Genomic DNA, 10,369 nt, shown 5'->3' with positions numbered 1-10,369 from the left:
TAATATGAATGTTATTATGCTTGGTGATGTCAGAGTTCCCTTAGCTTATTCTCATCTTTTTAAATTCTTTTTTTTTTTTTTTTACTATTCAACTTTGTTACTTTCTGTCTTCTAGTTACTGATTCTTCTGCAATTTTATCTACTGCTGATTTCCTCTAGAGTAGTTTGTACTTCAGTTATTGAATTCTCCACTCTGGTTTTTATGTTTTCTATCTTTTTGTTGAAGTTTTCATGGAGTTTATCCACTCTTTTCTCAAGTCCAGTGAATATCTTTATGACAATTACTTTGAACTCTTTATCAGGCATATTGCTTATCTATGTTTCATTTAGCTATTTTTCTGTGGTTTTGTCTTGTTCTTTCACTTGGGACATATTCCTCCTTCTCCTCATTTTGTCTAATGCTCTGCATTTATTCCTATGTATTAGGTATGTCAGCTACATCTTCTGGTCTTGAAAGTAATGGCATTGTTAAAAGAGGTGCTGTGTATAATCCCCCTCCCAGCCCCCCACCTGGTCACCAGAACCAGCTGCTCTAGGGGTTTTCCCTGTGGGGACTGCTTGCCCTCCTGTTGTGGCTGAGCCATGATTGCCTTCAGCCCTGCTGGTTGCAATCACCCACTTGGCCTGCTATGAGTGTACAAGCAGGGTTTGCTCCCTGCACTGTTGAGAGGTCTGTCTATAGTGTCCATAGGCTCAGTTGTGGGTGGGCTGGCTGTCACCCTAGCTAATTGCAGTTACCCCTCTGCCATAGTTGCAGGTGCATCAAAGGGCGGGGCAGGCTCCTTGTGCAGCCAGCTAAGGGCCTCCGCTGCAGGAAATGTAGGTGCAATGGTGTGTGGCCTTATCTCCTCCCTTTCTCAGTGCAGGAGTCACTTTGGAATGACCAGGTCTGCCTACCAGGTGTCGTGGGGCAGGACTTGCCTTGGAAGCATGCCTGCTGAGGCAGCCTGCTTGGATGGGGCAGGCGTGTTAGAGCAAAATAAATGGATAGTGTTAACATTCCCTCTCACAAGCTACTGGCTATCTAGGCTGGAGGAGGGGAAGAGAAGTGGCACCTGCAAGCATTTTTGTTCCAGGAGAAATCTCCTGCCAATCCCTGTGCTCTGGTGAATTCTAGGGTTAGTCAGTAAATCTTCCATGTACACCCCAGGTGCTTTTCCAACTATTGCTTCTCTAATGGGTCTCCAGTGAGTTATTTAGTATGCTGAATCTCTAAGGGTAGAGACTCCATTTCCTAGAACTCTCTAGCTCTCCCAGAGTTAAGCATCTGACTTTAAAGCTCTAAGAGTTAAATCCTGTTGGTTTTCAAAGCCAGATATTATGTGGACTAATCTTCCCAGTGCAGATCCTCAGTGCCAGGGATGCCCACTGTGGGATGTGACCCTCTCACTTTTTTATGCTTGTAATATTTCTCCCATTTGTGGCTAATCATGCTGGGGATTTGGTTCCCAACTGTATCTCTGCCCTTCCTTCCCCTTTCGATGTAGCCTTCTCTCTGTGATTAGCTGTGGAAAGTCCATTCTGCCAGTCTTCAGGTCATTCTAAAAGTTCTTTTTATAGTTGTAACTGTTCTCTCCATGTGTCTGTTGGACAAGGTAGGCTCAGGATCCTCCCACTCTGCCATCTTCACTAATTCTTTAGTAATTACTAATTCTTTAGTAAAGAATATGAGGGGAATTTGGCTGGTGTTGAGGCATTATTTTACATGACAAAATGTTTTTCTTTAAAAAAAATTTTTTTTAACCTTTATTCATTTTTGAGAGACAGAGAGAGACAGAGCATGAGCAGGGAAGGGGCAGAGAGAGGGAGACACAGAATCTGAAACAGGCTCTAGGCTCTGAGCTGTCAGCACAGAGCCCGACGCGGGGCTCAAACTCACAAACTGCAAGATCCTGACCTGAGCCCAAGTGGGACACTTAACCGACTGAGCCACCCAGGCTCCCCCAAAATGTTTTTCTTTAAAACCAGGATCACCTCGTCCATCGTGAGATGATCAACTATGAGAGGTATTTGGGAACTGAGTAGCCAAGGTAGGACTCATCTATACTAAGCCTATTACAGACATAATCTCTGTAGGAGCATTTACTTGTTCATTAAAATGATGGGTGAATCACTGGAATTGTTAAATGAATATATACATAAATATTTATGGATATACATATATAGTTTACATACATAACTATACATAATAAACTACATAACAGTACACAGTAGTATGTTACTCTTTGAGAAAGCACCAACCATTATATCTGGAACTTATCAGGTGCACCCTAACCGTTAGTTGAATTAGAATCTAAATGTTTCTCCCTTCTAAAGGATGACTTTTACTCATATGGCTAGCTGGGAATGATGGGGCTGTTTAAAAGATAATCAGAGGAGCTATCCAAATTCTTAGAGTCTGAAAAAAATCAGAGAAGGATTTTTTTAACGTGTTTTTCTACTCATGATTTGGCCCTGCCTCAAACCCATTTTGAATCTGTTCTTATTTTTTCTGCAGTTGAATCTTTTCTCAAGCTAAATTTTCAGTTATTACTAGTGGCATCTCCCACATTTTATGCACATATATATTACCCACTTGAATGAAAATAAAGGCACACCCAACATTCCATTCTGTGGGAGGGAAAGCACTTAAATACACTGAGTGGAAAACATGCATTTCCTGTTTGTATTGAATTAAGATTCAGGCAGCTTCAGAACAGGATATATTTTAATATAACCATTGCATGTCTAAAAATGCCCCTGTGAACATTTAATCTACTTCTAATTCCTTTATTTAGTCTGGAGTCTTTGAAGAGAAGTTAAAACTGATATGTACAGGGAAATAGTGTATATTTAATACAAAAAGGAGTCTTGTCAGCAATTAGTAGACTACTAATTTTGCTAGAAAAATGTGGGACCTAACTTGTCCATGAGAGAATCTTTACTAGCTGTGCTTTTTTCCAAAGGTGTTTAGTTATCAAAAATATCATTCAGATATTTGTACACATTTCAGCTCTCAGGCTGAGCATTTTCAGGAGAGCTTGGGGACTTAATGAAATAAACTTTTTAAATTTTAATTTACCATTTCATGGAGGTGGGAATTCATTTACTGAATAACAAACATGTCCTATTCCACTTAATTACTTTTCCTGACTCTCCTATCTCACTCCTGAATCACATTTTTTCAGAAGTGTATTTAAAACATTCAGAGTATATGGCAAGGGGGAAAATAGGATTGGGACATGTTTAACTCCTAAAATTATAGAACTGAATATTGATACTTTAAAACTACATTTCAGGAACTGGGCTTGGACCTAGCACACCACATTGGATTTAGCATCTTGGTGGTAAACAACCTTGGCAGGAACAGTTTTAATATAATGTTAAGGATGGGAGCTGGATAGCTATGGGGTAAGAATGAATAGAAAATGGGGTGCCTGGGTGGCTCAATGGGTTGAGTGTCTGACTCTTGATTTTAGCTCAGGTTATAATCCCAGGGTCATGGGATCTAGCCCTAAGATATTCATTCTCTCTCTCTCTCTCCCACTCCCTCTCCCTCTCTCCCTCTGCCTCCCCCACTCAGCTCTCTCTTTAAAATAAATTTTAAAAGAAGAATGAATAGGAGACCAAGAGGACATGCTAAATATAGTCCTGTTTCCAGTAGCTTGACTTTTTAAAGGAACAATGTTATGTGGTGGGTGATTTACTTTAAAATCCTTCAGCAGACATGATGTGTGCGAATATGTGTTTTAGTTTGTTTTCACCCAGATCCTAGGGCAGGCAGTTATGGCAACTGGAAATACATACTCCTATGGTGGTTACTGGTAGCAAACTTCAGAGACAGTTACAGATGCCTTAGCTCTTTTTTACCTCTAACACTGGAGGTTTTGCTAATTAGCCTAATGAATGTCAGAAGTTGGTTTTCATTTGTGTAATGCCAGGTATCAGAGGTGTGCAGATTAGTTAGAAATGATTTAGAAGTATTCTCAACTTTGTATGAACAAGATAAAAGAATGTGGTGAATGAAGCTCCTTAGGCTTAATTTTTATGTAGCCATAGTCCAGGACAAGTGGAATAAGGTCCCAAAGGAGGAAGAGATAGGATCCAGAATGGAAATAGTAAGTCAAGTCCTGGACAAGAGGAGGATGCCTGAATGATTGGACATGAAATCTGATTTGCCTTAAGCCTTTCCAAATTTTAGTCATTAGTAGCTCTGGGATCTGTGACTAACCCATTGTGGTCTTCTCACCTTCTCTCCCTGTCCCTGAGGCAAGTGCCTGGTTTCTGGATATTCAGTCCCCCTTTTGTTTTTTTTTGAAACTGTGATAGGCCTTTTCTCTCTCTGAAGCAGATTCAGAGACTTTTAAGACTATTAATGGACTTCATCTTTCCAGGGAATGAAAAACATATCTAGAATGGAGCTAGAAATTATCCCTGTTTATAAATTATCCTCATTTATAATTGCTAATTAATATATATAACCATTAATAGTATATGTTTTAATTGGTGTATAAATATTTTCAGAGTTGTGTCTGTTTGGTGAATATGAATCTTTACATTAGCAGATTTTTCTTTCTTAAAATGATAATATAGCAAATTTAAGGGGTGAAAGAAGATGGCAATTAACAACAACAACAAAAAAGAGGTCAGCTACTGTGTTAATGCTAAGATGAAGCTGTCAGTAAGGTCAATGGGCTAAGATAGATTGTGATAAAATTAACATTATGCAATGACATTTCACTGGGAAATTGACACTAAAATTTTGCTTATTTCTTGTACCCCCCTCTATTCACCACAAACTGACTTTTTCTAAACACACGCTGATCAAAAGTCACTGAAAGAATTGTACTGTGGAAGGTGAATAAATGGTTTAATTTTTGTTCTCATATCCAGAAAGGTTTAAAGGTATTCTAAAGACCAATATTCTTTTGCATGAAGCAGTACTGCTAAAGAAAATTTCTACCTGGTATAAACAGTAAAATGGAGATATCATGCTGCTAAGTAAACTGCATAAAAATCAATTTTTTTTTCACTCTGGGAGATTAAATTCACATTTTTCAGAGAGGACCATCATGGAATGGATTTCCTTATGGTCCAACAAATTGGGGTTATTAGTACACTCTTCCAGTCTAGCCGCACTGAATGGTGTATATCACAAGCAAAACACAGGATGCTAGAAGTGCTAGACGTGTAAGAGGAGTTGTAGAAGTAGAGGAAAGGAAATCCATAAAATCCCATGAATGCTCCTATTTGGATGCAACGGGTCCTTTCAATGTTGAAGAGAAAGGCAGAGCCAGTGCCTGAAAGAAAGGTCAAGAGTTCCCAGTATAAGGAAACATCGATTCTGGAGATCCTTATTTGGAGTAAAACCAGAATGTGACGTTCTGTGCTATCAGGAGCCCCATTCCAGGTAGCACTAAATTCATAGGCATTGATTAAAACAGAACAAAACAAAACCAACAGATCCTTAAGTATGGAAAACAAACACTGAAAAAATTACATTTGGAAAGCAGAATATGCTATGCAACCTTTAGGATTTGAATATTACTTACAAAATCAGAGATTCCAAATGGATCATGACTTAGCAGTTTAGAACTAAATATTAGGCCAAAGGATATGCTTTGGGAACTTTAACCAAATCACAGAAATGAAGAGGTCCTAACATTTGCTGCAGTTTCATAGATAACAGCTCAATTTTGTGTATTGGTCCTCTCTTTACCCTTTGCGGATGTAGGAGTCTTTGGCTTTGAAAAATGTATTCATTTAGGGGCCAGAAGTGGGATGGGGCAGATACATGGACACATACAAATCCAAAAACCATTACTAGTCTGCAATGAAGTAAGCACAGAAATTAAAGTTAGCATTTAGAAACTTCTATAGCAATTTGGCATAGTAATTTTATATCTGTTAAATCTAATAAAAAATTTGGCTTCTATTTTTGTATATACTTTTCATTTTCATTTAATTTTTCTAGTAATTCATTTTTATATTTTCAAAAATGTTCCTTTGCAGATTAGAAAAAAAAAGTGGGTTTTTACCATAGAGTCTGAGGAGCATTGGCACACACCATCACTGTGCCATATTTTTTAAGAATTAAGTATTAAAGTGCTACGTCTTTAGCTCTGTTAACAAGATTTTTTGAATTAAAAAAAGACATGGTGGCATCTGAGGTTCTTTAAGCTCCTCACTCATAGAATGCTAAGGCTCAAGCCCTCCATGGCAAGAAAAATTTTTGTGGGAAAAAGTTTTGTGAGCTGTTGATTGACTAATCCTAAATCTCTAAGTCAAAAATCTTTTGCCTACCCTGGATGACTTACCTCTGCCAAACTTCCTTTAATTCCCTTTTGTCTTCTGATTCCTATTCTATAAAATCATATCAGAGTCCCCGATTCAGAGAAAAAACATGTGGATTTCATTTTTTTTTTCAAATATACTATTTAGCTTTCCATTACTTGTAATTGTTCAAGAGCATGATGCATAGATAACTAGATAGTGGAAATTTCAAGAGTCACTTGTAATTAGCTCTGTAAGATGTTTATATACTTTTATTTTTATTTTTTGTAATGTTTACTTAATTTTGAGAGAGACAGAAAGTGAGAGAAAGCAGGGGAGGGGCAGAGAGAGGGAGACATAGAATCTGAAGCAGGCTCCAAGCTCTGAGCTGTCAGCACAGAGCCCAATGCAGAGCTCAAACCCATGAGCAGAGAGATCATGACCTGAGCCGAAGTCTCACACTTAACTGACTGAGCCACCCAGGCGCCCCTGTTTATATGCCTTTAAAAAAAAAAAAAAAAGGGGCGCCTGGGTGGCGCAGTTGGTTAAGCCTCCGACTTCAGCCAGGTCACGATCTCACGGTCCGTGGGTTTGAGCCCCGCTTCGGGCTCTGGGCTGATGGCTCAGAGCCTGGAGCCTGTTTCCGATTCTGTGTCTCCCTCTCTCTCTGACCCTCCCCCGTTCATGCTCTGTCTCTCTCTGTCCCAAAAATAAATAAAAAAAAAAAAAAAAAAAAAAAAAAGTTCTTCCAAGCTGACTAAGGTAATGTTAGCTGTCATTTCTGAGCGAAGCCCAAAGGAAAGCAGTGTGTGGAGCCCAGGCTGAGATTTGTTTTTCAGTGTTTCGTTTTTGTTTTTTGGTTTGTTTTTTTGCTTGTTTTTTATTGATCTCCTAAGTTGCATATGTATGAAATGGTAATTAAGAGTTGACTGTACACACAGACCTCTTTCTCTTAAGTGGCTTTATAACAAGAAGGGGCGTGGCTTCAGTCCAGTCAAGCTTCAGTGTAGCACATAACAATCCTCAATGGATCTCTTTAATCAGAATATAGAAAAGAATAAATGGTGTTGGATAGCTAGCAAACAATTAGAAAAAAATTCTCTCTCTACCTGTATCAATTCTTGATTAATAAACTGTAAATGGATGGCAAAGCCTTTTCTAAGCAAAACCAATGTAGAAAATTTGATAAAAAAAGAATGATAACTTTTACTTTAGCCAAACAATCACCAAAAACTTTACTCTCAATCGAAAAAAAACATAAATTAGAAAAACATATATGTGACATGGATGACATGAAAGAAATTAAGGAGATAGACCTCATAAGACACATCTGGAAATACAGAAGCTATAAAGGAAATGTTAGACATGTTTTACTGCATAAAAACATTTCAAAGTCTGTATGGAAAACAGTACCATAAATAAAACCAGAAGACAAATAGGCAGGAGAAAATATTCATAACATATGATAGATTAATAATAGCAAATCATTATACTACATACCACATGCTGTTCCAAGACACTGCATGGGTTAACTCCTTTAATCCTCACAGGAATTAATAGTACTTAATGAGGTAGGTACTATTATTATCCCATTTTACAGGTAAGCAAACTGAGACAAAGATAGGTCATAACAGCAAATACATGGACAAAGTGAAATTCAGACCAAATCAGTGTGGCTCTAGGGTCTGTGTTTTCAATTACCATGCTGTAGTTCCTTCTCAAGTCAGGCCTGAGTAAAGTAATGCAATTAGGGCCATCAATAGGAAAGCATGAGACCCTGGAATGCAGGGAGGGAAGAAAGAAGGAAGGGAAAAGGGAGGGAGGAGCTAAAGAAACAAACAAAAACAACACAAAAAGAAACAGAACAAGAGAAGAGGAATATTCACAATTTTTAAAACAAGTGTAATCTTTTTTTGTGGACTATATCTGTATAGAGAGTTATATGAAAAAACAGTCAACAAAAGATTAGTGGTGATTACCTCTGGTGATTTATATATATATAGCTATATATATGTATATATATATATATACATATATATAGCTCAGTCATCTTTTCTCTATTGTTTGAATACTTCTATATACGAAAGCTTTAAGATGTTAATACCGTGTACAGTGTTAGCAATGCTGTAGATATGGAGGCATGGAGGTGAGTGAATAAACTGGATGATTTCTCAAGGTCAATTTAATGCTATTTAATGCTATTTAATGCAAAACTTCAGAATTTTGTATGTCATTTGACCCAGATATTCTATTTTTTTAAAACACTTATTTATTTATTTTGAGAGAGAGAGAGCACCAGTAGGGGAGCAGGGCAGAGAGAGGGAATCTCAAACTGACTCCATGCTGTTGGCACAGAGCTAGACGCAGGGCTCTATCCCAGGAACTGTGAGATCATGACGTGAGCCGAAATCAAGAGTCGGGTGCTTAATTGACTGAGCCACCCAGGGGCTCCCTACTTGTTTTTATGTCACCAATTTGAAGTGAATCTTTATTCATTGAGACATGAATTTTATTTTTCGCTCATTTCCAGCACAACTAGAGCACAATGAGAACTCACTCAAGTGTTCAAAATGTGACCAAATTTAAACAACTGCAAGCTATGCTTAGCTAGTCCCTCTTCTTCCCACAGGTACGTTTTCTCATTTTGGGCACACAGCTGAACTGCCTGTGCCAGCCTCCCTAAAGTTAGATCACATGACTGAATTCTAGTGATGAATATCCTTTTGAGACAAGGCTTTAAAGAAGCAGGTGTGCTCCCTCTATCCTCTAATTTTTCCTCCATTGATTGGAGGCAGAGGAGGAGGAGTAAGAAACACTGGTGGAAGAAAGACAAAATGAGCGTAGGTCCCTGAGTCACTGTATGGAGAACCATCCACCAACCAGGAACTCTGCCTTAGACAGTTAAGCAAACTTCTATTTTGTTTGCGCTATGTTATGTGTCTAAATCTTTTTATCTCTACTGCTTAATTCACAGGGTTTTTTTTTATTTAAAAAAAAAATTTTTTTTTTCAACGTTTATTTATTTTTGGGACAGAGAGAGAGCATGAACGGGGGAGGGGCAGAGAGAGAGGGAGACACAGAATCGGAAACAGGCTCCAGGCTCCGAGCCATCAGCCCAGAGCCTGACGTGGGGCTCGAACTCACGGACCGCGAGACCGTGACCTGGCTGAAGTCGGACGCTTAACCGACTGCGCCACCCAGGCGCCCCAAAATTCACAGTTTAAATACAATATGTTACTTAAGGTTTATTAAAACATTTTATTGAATAATTGACATACAATATTGTATTAGTTTCAGGTGTACATAGTGTGATTCGATATTTACATGCATTACAAGGTGGCATCACAGTAAGGTTAGGCACCATCTGTCACACAAAGTTGTTCCATGAGACAGATGGTAGCCACACTTGTGGTGAACATAGCATAATGTATAAACTGGTCCAATCACTAAGTTGTACACCTGAAACTAATGTAACTTTGTGTGTCAAATATACTCAAAAAATGGGGTTCATTAAAAATAAATTTTAAAAACCTCACAAGTTGTTACAATATTACTGACTATAGTCCCTGTGCTATACATCACATCCCTTTATCTTGTTTATAACTGGAAGGCTGCTGCTTAATCCCCTTCACCTATTTCGTACCTCCTCCCTACCACCTCCCTTTGGGCAACCATCAGTTCTCTGTATTTATGAGTCTGTGTTGTTTTGTTTTGTTTTGCTTTTTAGATTTCACATATAAGTGAAGTCATGTGGTTATTGTCTTTCTCTGACTTATTTCACCTAGCATAGTACTCTCTAGGTCCATTCATGTTGTCACAAAATATTTCAATTTTTTTATGACTTAGTAATATTCCATACATACCATTTATCTATCAGTGGGCATTTAGTTTGTTTCCATATCTTGTCTACTATGAATAATACTGCAATAAACATAGTTGTGCGTATATCTTTTTGAATTAATGTTTTCATTTTTTTCAGATAAATACCCAGAAGTAGAATTACTGAATCATATGATAGTTGTATTTTTAATTTTTGGATGAACCTCGTACTGTTTTCCACAGTGGCTGCGCCAATATACATTCCCACCAACAGTACATGAGGGTTCCCTTTTCTTCA

Source organism: Lynx rufus, unplaced genomic scaffold (assembly GCF_022079265.1).
Source record: "Lynx rufus isolate CCGP_SWC_20201006 ecotype Redwood Valley unplaced genomic scaffold, mLynRuf1.p SCAF_6, whole genome shotgun sequence".
NCBI classification, from domain to species: domain Eukaryota; kingdom Metazoa; phylum Chordata; class Mammalia; order Carnivora; family Felidae; genus Lynx; species Lynx rufus.
Note: the sequence above shows the minus strand (reverse complement) of the source record.